Source organism: Pangasianodon hypophthalmus, chromosome 7 (genome assembly GCF_027358585.1).
Source record: "Pangasianodon hypophthalmus isolate fPanHyp1 chromosome 7, fPanHyp1.pri, whole genome shotgun sequence".
Lineage (NCBI taxonomy): Eukaryota > Metazoa > Chordata > Actinopteri > Siluriformes > Pangasiidae > Pangasianodon > Pangasianodon hypophthalmus.
Window position 1 is genome coordinate 9,264,009 of NC_069716.1, and position 16,275 is coordinate 9,280,283.

Here is a 16,275-nt window from a genome sequence, read left to right on the forward strand (position 1 = left end):
CTTCCTCTGGCATAGTGGATAACTGAAATACTGGAGCCAGTCAAAACACTGGAACATGAAGTGCTACATCTTTATTGTAAAAGCTTTCAGAATCTGAGAGCTGTCATTTTATTGATTTATTGACTTATAAAGTCATGGCTATGCTATATCTGAACGCTCTCAGGCATGTCATAACTTTTACAGCATCATTTAAAATCATCTATGTGTGTTTTACATGTTTGAAATGAGCTTGAAACTGTAGTCTAGAAATAAAGAATCCTGCACGTGATAAGCAAAATGGTATACAAGGGCAAGGAGCAAAGTAATTAGTGAATGATTAGCTGCAGTAAAATCTTCTGTCTGTATGCACTGTGAAAAATGAGGTAGGACTGATAGATTTTTCTTATCTCTAACCAAACCAGTCAAGTGTATTATTAAACAAAAGTTAGAAAATACTGTAATTGGTAAATGTAGTAAAAAAAAACAACAACTTATTACTATTCAAAATAAACCCATTGTAAGAGATTACAAGATAAATCTACTAATTATACAAGATTTAGCACAATAATAACAACTGCTGTGTCAACATTAGGCAGCTGAATGTATAAGCAGCTCAAATCCCACATGATACTGAGATGTAATTACAGTCGATCTGATATAACATTTGTTGTATCTCCCCACACAAAACTAACACACCTAACAGGCTTAACAGGTGTCTTGTGAGAGAGGCCCATTGGTTGTCTCGCTTAGCATCTGTCACTTTTCATCACTCATCCAGTAGGAAGTGCCTGCAGCTGGGAAAACACAATTCCAGGAAGCATAAATACTGAGGAGCCAAATATACTGAACAATACGAGCAGTATAATTTACTCCTTTAAATGAAACTATTTGAATATTATTGATGGATATATAGAGGGAGGTGCTGGAGGGATTGAACACCATTCTTCCAAAAGATTTTCCCTCGATCTGTGTTTTGATAATGGTGATTAGGAGCGCTGTCTAAAACATCAGTCTAAAATCTCCCATAAGTGTTCAACTGGGTTGAGATCTGGTGATCTGGTGACTGTTCAGTGAGCCCTTGTGCCATGTAGTGTGGCAGGTTCGGCTGCAATATTCTCACAGCTTCAAGGTTCCAGGTTTGATCCTGAGCTTGAGTTACTGTCTGTGTGGAGTTTTGCATGCTCTCCTTGTGTCTGTGTCGGTTTCACTGGGTTCTCTGGTTACCTCCCATTGGCTACATTGCCACTAGGTGTGAATTGGTGTATGCATGGTGCTCTGCCCAGTGTTCCTGGGATAGGCTCCACATTCACCGCCACCCTGACCAGGATAAAGTGCATACTGAAGATGAAATTTACATTCTACATTTATGGCATTTGGCAGACGCCCTTATCCAGAGCGACTTACAATTATCTCATTTATACAACTGAGCAGTTGAGGGTTAAGGGCCTTATAATGTTATAATGTTTATCATATACATTCACTTTTGCACAAGGGGTGGCACAGTGGTGCAGCAGATAGCCTTGCTGTCTCACCGCTTCAGGGTTCAATCCTGAGTTCGGGTTCCTGCCTGTGTGTAGTTTTGCACATTCTTCTCATGTTCATGTGAGTTTCTTGCAGGTACTCTAGTTTCTAAACATGCTGGTAGGTGGATTAGTCTCTCTAAATTGCCCCTAGGTGTGCATGAGTGAGAGAATGTATGTGTACCTGGTGTCCTATGATGGACTGCCATCACATCCAGGGTGTATTCCTCACGCCTTCATGCCCAGGATAGGGTCTGGAAACACAGTGACCCTGATGAGGAAGAGCTCGGCTATATGAAAGATACAAATAATCCTGGAGGACACTGTATGCGGTCCTTCAGAGCCAGTCTTCTGTGTTTTCTTTAAGGCAGGATATTCAATTCTGACTGTCCCACTGGACTGGACCTGGATTAGCTTGTAAAAGATGCATTTGCAATTCAAAAGGAAAATTTGTGAAAAGACTGTTGCACTGACCAGTTTGCTATGATGTAATTGAATCATTTTCCTTTGTCATTTTTTTTAAAATAGTGCAGTAACTATGAGGGTTTTAGGCAACCGTGCTAGCAAGACTGCAACTGCTGAAACACTCTGAGACAGTGCAGGGGAGGATATGTTTTGACAAACCTTGATTAGAGCTTTAAGACCAGCCTTCATCCCACACCTTGATGGCTATTTCTTGAGGAAAGAACCTTCTATTACAATCTAGCAGAGCATTATATAATCAGAAAAGGGTGGGTTTGGTGCATATTAGTAGAATGACTAGGAATAGTGGCCTATATTTAGATAATCACTATGTTTCAAGTAGCTTAAAATCAGTGACTCAGAGAAGAGTGTTTGTAATGAAGCACACCATCGCATCAGAAAGGCCAGTTAATTACTCAAAACACAAAGTTTTAATAGTACACTACAATCAACAGGTATCTTTTAACTTTTCTAATTCAAGAGTGAGCTGAAACGTTGCATGACGAGGGGCGTGGTTGTAGAGGCGGGGTATCTGCCACGTACAGCAGGAATCGGACCAATCCTATTAAAGACGCCGTTGTCGTGTTACGGCGGCTTGGGCCAATGAGAGTGGCGTGGGGGCGGGGCTTTAACGTTGGTTGTCCAGTGTAGTGGAGGGATTTGAGGAGCCGAGGCCGGGAGACGGACACCAGCCGGAGAGCCAGCAGTGTGGGAGCAGTGGTGAGTAAGTTAGCTGGATACTTTCATGAACACACACACACATACACACACACACACACTTGTCTCCTACACTGCTGTTTTGTTAAATTTTTATTTTGCTGAGATATTTCTGCGTGTTCTTTAGGTTGTGCAGTAAACCGTGGTTTCTCACTGATTTCTCTTCAGTTAGCCAGCTTGCTAACGAGAATTAACTTTTCCTATCGTATTTACTATTTACTTGAGTTAATTCTGTTTTAAAATGGACGCTTAATTAACATTTCGTCTTTGTTTGTCGACTTCTTCAGGTTGTCTTAAGCCTGTCTGACCTGTTTGGCAACAGTCAACATTTGTTTTGTTTTTGTTTTTTGTTTGTTTGAAAAAAAAACTCAAAGACTTGTGAGGGGAAAGTGTAACTGAGCTCGTGCTAATGTTACTTATTATTTAGCTGCAGCGCGAGACGCAAACATTTAACAAAAACCCTCGTTTATTCATTAATTCTTGCTGTTAAGTATTAATCACCTATTAAGACAACGTTTTGCCCTCATTCCCTCCCCTCATATTGCACGCAGCGTGTCAGATGTAGTCACGGTAACGTGTGATCAGCGCGTGCGCTCATGAGCTTTATTATGACTGTGGAGGGGGTGGAGTTCCGCCTGTCCGCGTGCGGTTCCTCCGGGTCCACAGGTTTCATCCCACTTCCCAAAAACAACAACAGCAACAAATCACGGCAGTGTCCTGACAAATTGTACTAGGGTGTTTTGCGCATGCGCACTTCTGTTTTGCACGCCTATAAATTCATGCCTTTGCATATATTTTAATACTGGTGACATTTTCTGGTCATGCATGTATGCTCCTTATAGTTTTCAACTGGAGGCATTTTCTGATGACGTTAGAGTAATTAAAATAACACAAAATATTTGCAATATTGTTTTAGAAAGATCTATAAGTGCGTATGATGTTAGGGAAAACTGTTAGAACAGTGCAGAATGCTGATTTTTGTGCATTTTGTACAGGAACTCTGCAGTTTAACATCGGAGTACACTGCTACCAGTTATCACGTGACATCTTGTTCCTTGAATAGGAAGAAGTAATGTAAACCTTTCCTGCATGTAAAGTTTTTTAGTGTCTACATCTTAACTAAGACAGAAGAGCTGGTGGTTATTGTTTTAAATATAAACCCTGTATATAGATGTTTCTATTGTTTCTAGACAACTGGTTTGTGAAAGGACTATATCGAAAATCAAAAATGTACTGCATCCTCAGGACAAGGTGTTATTCCTGATTTGGGTTGGCAGGTCTGACACCTGCCAGCAGATTGCCCTGAGAGTGTGTGAGTGTGTGTGTGTGTGTGCATGGTGCCAAGCACTGGACTGGTGTCTTCTTTGCCATCCAGGGTGTGTTCAAGCGTATCCGGGACAGGTTAATGCAGATGAATGAACGAAGAGAATGGAAAGCAATCAGAGCCAAAAACATGCTCACACTTATTTGGTTGTGTCAGAATTATGCAATTGTTTTGTCTAAACCCAAATATGTGTGTGTTAATGCCTCAATTGTAGTCTAGTTGTTATCACTTATATAAATGTTGTTGTGTTAACATGATATTTCTTCCAGTTTTCTTTCTTTTGTTTCTGGTTTGGGATGCAAAGCATCTGCTTCCTCTTGTATTAGTGATGCACGCTGCTTAGTTATCTTAGTGTCTGTCGTGATCAGTGGTATGTGGATTGCTCAGATATTTTACATACTCCTTCTGCGTCTAACAATTTTTCAGTTCTTTTTTTGTTTGTTTTTATCTGTTGTGGGCAATTTGCACACTCTGTAAGCCTCAGGAAGGTTTTTAGCTCACATATTAACAGAAAATGTGCATTGTGTCTGTGTCACATCATGGTGCTGTATGTTATATTACTTAAGTGTAGGATATTTATCAGATTTTGCTTCTACAATGCCATACATTCAATCATTTCCAACATGGACATGCTGAAATTGGGTGATAGAATGCAATGCTAGTGTTTTAATTTGGTTTCTAAAAGGGGATCACATACACATTTCTGTGTTAGTATTTCTCTCAGTGAGACCACTCGGGTATAAAAGGAGTAAAACTCCTCATTGACCAGGATGTACTGAACTTAGTATACCACTGAGATTCGAGGAAGAAAAAAAATTCCAGTGTTGAGCCTAGCCTTGCGTCTTCCGGGGTGGTTAGACTGCAGTTAAATCAAAAACATAACAGTTTAAAGTGGAAAAAGCTCTGTATGAGGTGCTGCTAGAAAAATTGTCTGATTTGCATAAAGCTTGCATTTAGCATAATGTTAAGCAACCACAGAATGCAAATGTGCATAGCATTTTTTTTTTTTTTTTATGTTTACTGCACTTAGTATATTTTTGAAGAAACACACCAGACCAATGCAGTGAAAACCTTGAGATTGTTTACAATAATAGATAAATATATAGGTATAAGATTCCATGTGTAAGGAGTGGAAGATGCCATGTGATCTACTCTGGCTTTCAACTTACTGATTTGTCACACAAAGAAGCTTCACTTCCTCCTGAACAGGACATCAAACTCGTTTTCCAACCACATAATTTCCATTGCTGATTAGGCAAGTTGAGTGTAGCAGACAGGTAGGTGCTCGAAAACATACTATATTAGGAAAGGTTCAAATAAAAAGGAAATGCCTTGTGCTGATCTATCTTGGCTTGTATTACTGAATGTAAGAAATGTAGCTTTTCCTATTAGCATTGTTCCAGTTATGAAATGTGCCTGGATCCGAGCTATCCCACTGGCCGAGGGATTAAAGCAAGGCCTAAAATGTTTCAGAATAAATTTTTCTGTATTGATCTTGATATGTATCACAATATAGAACTTTGTAAAGTTGTCACAGTTTTTGAAGAACATCCTTCTAAATAATGCTGATTGAATAGCTGTAGTTTTTATCTTTCTAGTTTGAACTGTCGTTTTCTTTCTTCACACTTAAAAGTACAATTTGAGTTCGGCTAGTGTCTTTATTATTTCCTCTCGATACGTTTAATCTTGAGGTGACTATCTGCAGTAAGTCGGAGAGTTCAATAACAACTGTGTGCTTTGCTTAATTTGCTTGGTTTCATGAGTGTTTTCACATACTAGTGTGATCCTGATTCTGAAAAGATCGTGTCATCATTCGTACATGCTAGTTAAAACATGTAGTAAAAATCATTTTACTGACAGTCACATTGCTCCTTGACTAATATGTGTAGTGCAGCTGGTGGGTTTTGGGAGCATGCACTATAGTTACAGCATTAAAGGCAATAAGACATAGGAGGTTTTATTTTTCTCTGTTTTTTTTCTGCTGAACGAGCGGAGAAAATCTGTAGCTTGATGAAAACAAGCCTGGAGCCCGGCTGTCTTGGCTGTCTGGAATCTCATGAACCTGGCTTCACTAATTTGTCCTACCCTGCTCTGTGTATTCAACTTTGTGGTGTTGTTTTTTTAAATGGTAGAACAAATTAGTAGTGTTTCCAGACTTAGTCGGCAGAGAACGGCAAAATATTTCACGTTTTGAGCATAACTACATTTAAGATTACGTTTAAGATATCAAACCATTCTTATGGAATATGATGGAAGTGGTGTGGTCTTTCTTTAGAACAGTATTGTCATGAGCAGATGGCCACTTGCTCTCAGGCCTGTGTTCACTCGCCATCTTCATGTAGCCTGCCACTGTATTTGTTTAAACGTGATTCCTGCATGTTGGCATGCAATTCAGCAATGTGCAGTCTGAGTGGCTGTTATATGCTGGCTTTGTGCTAAACTTGGATGTGTGATCAGGCCCTATCCCTTAGCTCTTTTGGTGTAAACTAGATTATTTTTAAAAATAATAATCACTATATTTCCTTATTAAAATATCATGATTGTTAGTATCGCCTCGCCCCAACAACAGGCTTTCTTTGGTATGCATATTCTTCGTTCTCTCGTTGTTTTTTTTTTTTTTACATATTAAATACTTCACACAATACATAATAAATATTTATTATAATTAATTTTTAATATATTGTTATATTTATATTTCTGTATAATTTATAATTGTGTATAATTCCTTGATACAAAATAAATCACCATAACCTTTTGACATGCCAACAAATGTGCCACCTCCAGGATTTGCTTTAGCCATTTAACCATTTTTTTTATAGTTAACTGATTAAGTCACAATCACATAGTAAATATTAGATAACATTGAGGTCAGTATTGAGTAAATTAAGGAAATAAAACAGGCAGTTGCAGAAACGACATGATCTTTGAATTAGCAGACACAAAAATGATATTAGGTTTGTAAGAAAGGCACTACGTCAACTGTTTGACAGTATTTTGATTTTAAAGCAAACAAAGGAAGAGAACTGGAGGATCCAATCCAAGCTATTTGTAGGCTTAACAAAAGGTAGAAGCTCGAGACTCTCAAACGTTAAATCTCCACTCCCATTTTCTCATCACCTGTCAAACATCTTCATCGGTTCACGTGTCCGTCATCGCCGATATCCGAATCTCCCTGTCGCCCAGGCCTAGTGTAAACAAAAGTTGTCTGAATCTTAATACCCTAAGCTTGTCGTCGTTATTGAGATAAACTCAGTGACTGTATATATGAGTGGACAACATGGCACCCTTCACTGGTTAATCTTACCAAGCTATTTTGAGAGTTAGCTAAGGTCATACTGTACTGCAGAACAAGGCATGGTTTTGCTACAGAACTTCCAAGAGCTTCAGGTCTATGTTGAAGTGCCTGCACATTCATGAGGCACTGTCATGGACGAAGCCATCAATCACCTCATCAACCACGCCCTTTTATTTATCATTAGTTAACCTATAAAACGCAAAAGGAAAAATAATGAGGGCGATATTACGATCAACTGAACTTATAAAAAGGACAGAACACTATTCCTGAAAATAATTTGTGGAGATGTAACTTAAAAATAGAGTCCCATTCACTAACATGGGAATGGGTGGGGTTAAAAATTGTAGTGCAGCCAACCACTAGAGAGCCTCAGAGACATTTAGGCTTCACTTTTGACTCCCTGTTACGACGTCCACCTGTATATACAGTCACTGAGAAAACCTTATTGTGACAGTTTCTTCGCCAGCACTATGTTAACACTTTTGGTTGCAATGTAAAGGCGTGTCAGCGTAAAGGCTTTCTGTAGTGTAGAGCTGTGCCGTGGCTTTCTGTCTTTATAGATGATGTCATAGGGAATTAACAGTAGTGTCAGTTTCATGTGAAAAAACATGGTGCTAAAAGCAGTTGAAGACGTCTGAAATAATGTGATTGCCAGATGTTAGGCTGAAGTAAAGCAATGATTTATTACAATGCAGAGCAAAGGGAACCTGTGTGAAGTGCCGCTTGTCTCACATACAGTAACAGCAGATTTACTAAATCTAATTTACAGCGTCTAATGCGTTGGATTATTTAGTCTTTACTGTAGATATAAGCCCTGAGCCATGTATCGCAGTGTTATTTCACAGGGAGTTGTAGAAGTCACTTCTGGAATTCTGTGCCTGCTGTCTTTAAAGACCTTCTTCCTTTCTGCTGAATTATGAATGCACTCCCACAGGGGAACTTGCCCTGCGCAGAAACAGAAACAGGCCTGTGTGTTAGCTCGTGTAGCTGCTCAACGTTTTAGACACGGTCCCTGAAACTAGTCTCAGATTCCTCGGCTTGTTAGGAATGTCTGGTTCTGGCTTTTCTGGAAACCAGTGCAGAGTGATGAAAAGCCATTTTTAAAGGCATATATGAGGTTAAAAAAAAGTGCTTGTGTATAAAGAAAGTGGATCCACGGAGCAACTCTACGTTCAGTTAAATTGTAGAGTACAAGAGTTCCTTCGTGTTGGTTCAGCAATTTCTTTTTTGCATGTTTGTCAGTCCAGAGGGTTCTTAGCTGTCTTTTCACTCTCTGATTATCCATTTTGGGTAACGTCCTTGAAAGGTAGCTGAACTGTGGCTGCGCTCCCGATATACAAAAACATTGTTGGAGCCATCACCTTTGTCCCATGCGGTCAGGATGCTGTTTGACCAAACTGACTTTGCAAATAGCATCAAAAGAAAAATAAACAAGGTTAGTGGTTTTGCTGATGTGCAAACGTATTTTGTGCTAAATTTAGCTTTAGGGAATTGCCAGTTCTGTTTGTAGACACAATGTTATGAGTAGGTTTATTTCTTCTGAAACACTTGAAATAGTGAAATATTAATGATGTGCTTAACAGTTCTGGTGCTGATTTGTTAGTTAATGCTGTATTTATGTTATTTCTGTGAGAAGTTAGCAGTTGTGTCCAACGCTGATGGTACAGTGTTTAATAGGAGTTTAATTATATTTCAGTGATCACATACATAAAGGATAACAATAAACAGCAAACACCGAGCTCAGAAATTCCAGAATGCAAAGCAGCTATACCATGCGTTGCGTTGAGTTACGGCAGAGACTCAGTTCGGCTAGTTAGCAATCCACAGGATAACTAGCACGATAATGTTGATGGTGGTATTAGCATGAAAGTTGAAGAAGGTTGAAGATGATTTGTTTGCACGTACAGATGAGGAGGTGAAAGAGCTGGGCAGACTAAAGGACTAAAGCGCCACTGCATCTCCCTGTTTAGGCAGAGATGAAATGAGAGCTAAACCTCCATTCGGAGTCTTTCATCGCATTACGTTTTTTAGGTTATGGGTTGTATTTTATTGTATTAGTAAGAGCTTTCAGAGCATTGTGGGCTCATGTTAGTGGTTTCATCTTTATTACTGTGTTGTGTGTGTTTTTATGCAACCTTTGCCCTTTGTATCCCTCCTGGTTAGATATTTAAATCTTATTTTCCACTGCTGGTGCTCAGCTCAGAACTGGGAAGTTGCTAAGTGTGTCAGTCTCTCTGGACCAAACAGTGCCACAATTTTTCCTCTCATAAAAGCCGTCGGTTTCAAGAGCTATTAGTCACGGAGGCAGCCTTGAATCACCATCAGCAACAGTCAATCCCTGTTTGAATAGGAAATGACAAACACCTCTGATATTTAGCAATAAAAGTGTTTCACTACTTTTGATCATCTTGAGCTACTGGGAATTAATATTATTACTTATACAGATTTAAACTCTGGGCTTAAAATGTGTCTTCTCAGCTTGTTAACGTTACAGACAATTGGCAAATTAAAGGAAAGAGCAGAGTTTGTCCACGTAGAGGGAACCATCACTGCAAATCAGTACAAAGTTCTTCTGCGTGATCACCTTTATCCTATGATGAAACCTTTCCTGATGGGCGTGGTCTCTTCCCAGACGACTCCCCCCCCGTCCGCAGAGCACTGAACGGTTTTATGAGCATGAAACCTATCATATACCATATCCTTTACAGTCACCAGATCTTACCCCAGCTGAACGCCTGCTCTCCTCCTCCATCATAAAAAACACTTATGTTTAGGAAGACTGGCGTTCATCTCTCCAGTACAGTTCCATGCAGCTGGTGGTGGCCCAACACTTTACTAAGGCACTTTATGTTGTTTTTTCCCTTTAAATTAATTTGTTTCCCCTCTCCTAGAATGCGTACGCGTCGAGAACTTGTATTCTGTTTGAGTGTTTGATTTGGAAAGGTGTTGAGCACCGTGAGTGTGAACACCTGTTTTTTTTTTTTTTTCTTTCCCAAAATAACAACTTTTAGTAATGCTCTGAAGCTCTGAATTTTGCTGAAAACAGAACACAAAGTATTTACAGAACTAATATAATCTAATAAACTTGTCTGTCGGTCTGTCTGTATATACATTGATTGTTCTGGCCCTGCACCTCAAACATTACACAACAGTTAAACCTTTTCAGTTGTGTCTGTCTGAGGGAGTGTGTTCCTGTGTGTTGTGAAAGTTAGGTGTGACTGCACCTACCCACTCCTGGCTTTCCCCAGCTGCACTAATTGTATTTCGCATTGTTACCTTTTCCTTCACACGCTTCCCAGGTGTATTTCAGTCTAAATTAACCATTTTATTCAGCTTCAGAACATCATTTTGTTTATGCAGTCTTTTGCACTTTCCAGTCAGTCAGATATACAGTATATGGCCATTGAATATCCCATTCCATAAACCATAGATATTAATATGGAGTTGGACTCCCCGTTTGCTGTTACAATAACCTACACTTTTCTGGGAAGGCTTTCCACTAGATTTTGGGCGTGGCTGTTGGGATTTGAACCATTCAGCCACGAGAGCATAAAAAGTTGGGTACTGATGTCGGGCGAGGAGGCCTGGTGCGCAGTCAGCGTTCCAGTTCATCTCAGAGGTGTTCAGTGGGGTTGAGGTCAGGGCTCTGTGGAGGCCACTCGAGTTCTTCCACTCCAACCATAGCAAAACAATTTCTTTATGGCAAGCCATTGTCATGCTGGAACAGGTTTGGCCCCTTAGATCCAGTGAAGAAAAATCCTAATGCTTATCTAGAAAGACATTCTATACAATTGTGTGCTTCAGACTTTGTGGAAACAGTTTGGGGAAGACCCACATATGGGTGTGATGGCCAGATATCCACAAACCTTTGGCCATATAGTGTAGTTACACTTCAGGACATGTGTATACTAGGCAGTGGTGAACACTTAGAACATGAACAATGGTTGGACAGTTGAGAAGACAGTTGTTTACAGACAAACCTCTGTGCATAAAAGTGATATATAGAATAATATTGCCTTTTACATTTCTTTGCTTATGAAAGTGACAGTTTTCACCTGTCATGGTTTATGCATGGTATGACACTACTGCCCATTTGCACTCTGCCTGTGGCAGTGTAAAATTATAGGTTCCTTAAGAGTAATTAAAATACTAAATCTTTTAAATAGAGTTTGACAGCCACAATGTATACAGAATGCAGTAAACTGATTATTCCATTTGTGTGGCATATTGGCACAGTGGATAGCGTTGCCACCTCACAGCTCCAGGATCCCTCATTCCAGCATGACTGTCTGTGCGGAGTTTTGCATTTTCTCATCACTTGCATGCTAAATTGCTTGTAGGTGTGAATGTGTGTGGTGTCCTGTGATAGACTGGCATCCCATCCAGGGTGTAGCTATTCCCGCCTCACGCACGGTGTTTTTGAAATATGCACAACAACAGGAGCACAACACAACAACAGGAACACTGGGCATGAAGCATGCTTTTGGGAGGTGGGAGGAAACCCGCATGAACACAAGGAGATCATTTGAAACTCCATGTAGCGAGTAACCCAAGCCCACAGACGAACAGGGGAGCCTGAAACTGTGAGGCAGCAGCACTACACACTGCACCACCATGCTGTGTTTTTCGGTTAGCCTTTTAAATTAATTGCACTTTGCATATATCAAGAATCAGGATGTTCCAGTATTTTAGCTATCATTTATACATTTATAGTATTTTTATATTGGGTATTGGACAAAAATGTTTCTGTCAGTGTTTCAATAGTTCTAGGGTGAAGATGTGAAGTGTGTAATGACTCAGATGTCCAATTTGAGCACTGAGGTCTCTGGAAAAATTCTTTTAGCATGAAAGCTCTTATCTTTCCTAATAACTTGAGGCAGCTGATGCTTTGTGGCTTCACAGAAATAACCTTGTTTGGGCAGTGTGATATCTGATGAACTTAAACAGTTGCCTGTATGCATGCTGAGTTTGCCCACACACCTGTCATGTTTTGCTCTACAACATGATTTGGGTCCCTCATGTGTTCATCACAACTGTTCCTTAGGCATCAGCTGTAAGCAACACTTTGGATAACAGCAGTTCAGCCTGTTGAATCGGACTTGTGTCCTTGCTCTGCTGGAATTCCACTCATCCTGGTGCTTCCATATGTTTCGCAATGAACGTCTCCACACGCGAAACCTTTTAAGCACTTTAGCTCTTTTGTTGCTGACACACAAGCCGAGACTTGTTGAACAGGTGATCAATTGTCTCATGTTTGAGCTTGTGGTATGTCACTCATAGTGTTTTGCTCACAGCCAAATCATATTATAAAAATTATTTAACTTCTCTCTCAGTGGCAGGCCTGTACTTTACAGCCACCTGGTATCTGTGTTCTGTGTTTTTCTTTGTGTTGAGGGTTTCCTGAGAAAGTGAGTGTGTCAGTGGTCACTGTGCACTCATGGCCCTCTCCATCTCTGTCTCTGAAATTGCTTTTCCTTTGATGGAATTGAGATGATGTTGTGTTTGTGTAACGTGTGGTTTTCATCCTGCATGGCTCAAATGAGCTAGAATAGCAGTATGTTCTCTAGAAATAGGTTTTGCATAACTGTTATCTGAGCAAATGATATTACCTTGGAATTTTAATACACAACAGAACTAAAATTATTGGATCGCCCCTGAATTCCAAAACAGATAAATATAATAACTCCAAAGGAATAAATATACAGTGGGTACAAGTTTAAAGTGGGCAGTCGAAGAATGGAAAATTCCAGCCAATATGCTCACTGTAGCATTAGATTCCTGTGAAACCAAGTGTGATCCTCTGCTGTTGTAGACCATCTGCCTCAGAGTTCGACAGGTTTTACATTCTGAGATGTTTTTCTGCTCACCATGGTTGTAAAGAGTGGTTATTTAGATTATTGTATCCTGCATGTCAGCTCGATTCAATCTGGCCACTCTCTTCTCTTCTCTGTCATTGACAAAGTGTTTCTGCACATAGAACTGTCACTCACTAGGTGTTTTTTTTTGTTTTTTGCACCATTCTGTGAAAACTCTAAAGACCGTTGCATGTGAAAATCAGCAGTCTTCTGACCTAATCAAAGCAGCCAACAACAACCATGTCACAAAGTCTCTGTGAAATACTAAATATCCAGTCAGTTACATGTCTCAAAACCAGTTTATGCCTGAGTCTGACTTTAGTCTGGCTTTAGTAAATAATTTCACCTGGATACTGTTGCACCTAAGAACTGCTGCTGTATTCATAAAGACTCTCATTCCAATAAATAAAGACTCTCATGCACAATATATGCATACTGAGCATTCTTTGTACATACTTAGTATTGTTTAATCTTTAATAGTATACAGTTGTAAAAGAATAATGATTTATAATCCTACTATCCGGTCTCACCCAGAAGAAGATGGGCTTTGAGTCTGGATCATCTAAAGGAAAAACTTCCTGAGGCAACATGAGGAAGGAACCTTGTCACCTCTGGCTTACTCATAAGGGATCTAAATATAAATCTACATCCGGATTTCTGATTTGTGACCATGTCTAATAGTGCTGTACAAATGTGTTAATATTGTGACAGCAATACTAGTTTGTTTCTTTGAATTCAAGCTTGCAGTTCTTTTATAGTTTGTTATTGAAATTGATTCTGTTAGCGACAGTAGCTAGTAAGACTGAGTCATAGTCCCCCTTGTACATCTGGCAGCGAGGCAGTGGTAAAGAAAACGCATATGCTTTTCCCTCACACGCATTTTAACACATTTTCCCCCATCCTCCCCCTTCCTCTTCAGTGGCAGGGAGGCAGGGAGGCAGCTCCCTTTGCTGGGCAGGAAGTGTTCTGACTTGCTGCCTGAGGTCTTTGTGAGGCAGACAGGAATGCTGGCGCTCCACATTCGCCTCGGAGGGTGTGGAGGGAGCACTGCCTCTGCCTCAACCTCTGCAGCCATTCGCACCACAGGTCTGGTCTCTCTCTTTCTCTCTCTTTTTCACTCTTTTGCTCATTCTCTTGCTCACTCTTTTTAACTCGCTGTCTTTGCTCTCATGTTTCAGCATTAGACTTGAGGGGGAAGTGTGCTCGTGTTCTTTATCTTGCTTTGCTGCCAGCTAGTTGGCTAACCACAGCTGTGGAACATTGAGCTGTTTTCTTTCTGAGCTCCTTTGCCATCAGCAGCTCTAAAGGACTGAAGAGGAAAAGATTGTGTTGCGTTGTGCTGTTTGCATTGTTTTCATTGTTCTCTCTTTGGCTTACGGCTGTTAGGATACTTTGGGCGGAGAGCACGCACGCACATGGATATTCCGCTTAGTCTGTCAGCTTGTGTCTCATGGGAGGAGTGCGATTGTGCATCTGGGTGTTTGTGTGTGCTTGTCTGCCTAAAGTGTTTGGTTAATAATGCATAATGTTTTAATGACTCCAGGCCCCCCCATGGTGTTTAATGTATAAAAGCAGAAAAGCTGTAGGATCTAATTTGTTTGTGAGAGAGAAGTAAAAAAAAAAAAAAAAAAAAAAAAATTAAAATAATATGAAGTATTTATGTTAAACACAGTTTGTTTTTAGCTCATTTGAGAAGAAAACAAACTTCATTCAAATGCAATTGCCATGGCGTAATTACATATTCTGTCTCGCACATGAGTCTGTTTTGAAAGTAATTAAACACAGTAGGAGGAAGGTATCTGGAGCAGCTGTTTGTTGCAGGACAGCAGCGGTGCTTTGGGTGGAGCATCTGAGATTGTTACGGGATCAGACAGACCTTGAAACATCTTGTACTGAGTACAAGATAAAGCCATTTTTTTCCTCTAAAGACTGTATTTTTGGGTTTAGGCCATTCATCAAAGCTGATCCGGAGTCAGGTTTAATCCAGAAAACCAGGACGCCTAATCTCATTTGTGAACAAGGCTAGACCATATTTTAAAAACAGCCTTTTTTTTTTATTTTTGGCTTGACCCATTGTTTTTATTTGATACTGTGTGTAGGAGGGAGCCAATAAGGGCAGCTTGTGTTTTTGTTCTCATAGAAGAGCGAGGAGTGACAGAAAGGCATTGTGATGGGTGTGTGCAAGTCCACCTCTGCTGCTCCGCCCGCTGTGGCATTGAGTCATCGCTGAGAAACCGGGTAGTTTAATGTGTCCTGTGGCTCAGCCTGGCTTCTTCAGATCTATAACCACAGATGCATTGTTAGTTTTCTAGTCTTGTTTTAAGCACCTTCTTTTCAAGAGTGAATCTCACTGTCTGACGTTGGTGAATGTAAGTAAGAATAAAAAATGATAATAATAAATCATGTGTTTGTATTTCTGTAGCATCCATAATTAGAGTGTAATGAAGTGGTGTAAATTAGATTAAGGACAAAACCGACTGGTGCATTTAATCACAAGCTCCCAATTGATATGTCCTAATAGAGCTGGGCTAAATGGTGATCTCAGTATTGTGATAAATTACATCACAGCATGCTTTTCTGACTTATCATTTATGTCCTCTTTTTTTTTTTTTTTTTTTTTTTTTTAAATTAAATAATTACAGTCTGACCTGAAGCAGCTGATATGATGAATAAAATTTTGTACTTAATCTTTAAGATTGTGAAAAAATTCTCCTTTTCAGTGTTAGTTTTTATATTTATTATTTATTTGTTATTTTTAAAATATAAAAAAAAAAGGAAATGTTTTTGCAGACATTTAAGGTATCATTGAACTTTTTTTTAAACAGTACTGTAACAGTACAACAGTACTGTGTTGCTGGGAAATTGTTTGCAAATTGAAATATCATGATACATATCGGGTATCAAAGGAATTTGAGAGTCTTGTATTCTGTTTTTTCATATCGCCCACCTATATTTTCTAACAGTTCTAGTTGCATAGTGTGGTAGAAGCAGACTTATTTATGACTGAAGATTTTTACATTGGAGAAATATAGACTTCCAAAGTAAAAAGCTCTTTTCTGTAAATTTCTGATTATAAAATTATTTTTTTAAAAATCTGTTCCATAATTAGGTTATTATTAATAA

At 39.5% G+C, this 16,275-nt stretch overlaps 1 protein-coding gene across 5 annotated transcripts in view; it reads left to right on the plus strand.

Annotated features, from left to right (window-relative positions):
• Positions 1 to 2,544: 2,544 nt before the first annotated feature.
• The window catches only part of pls3 (plastin 3 (T isoform)), a 31,538-nt gene continuing 17,807 nt past the window's right edge, over positions 2,545 to 16,275 (plus strand). For 2 of the 5 annotated variants that reach the window (XM_053235453.1, XM_026940496.3), the window contains exon 1: positions 14,084 to 14,238. The gene's annotated coding sequence lies outside the window, so the exon portion shown is untranslated. Of the gene's footprint in view, positions 2,686 to 14,083; positions 14,239 to 15,497; positions 15,522 to 16,275 lie in introns of those variants that run through there. The other 3 variants (XM_053235454.1, XM_053235455.1, XM_053235456.1) reach the window with 3 other exon arrangements.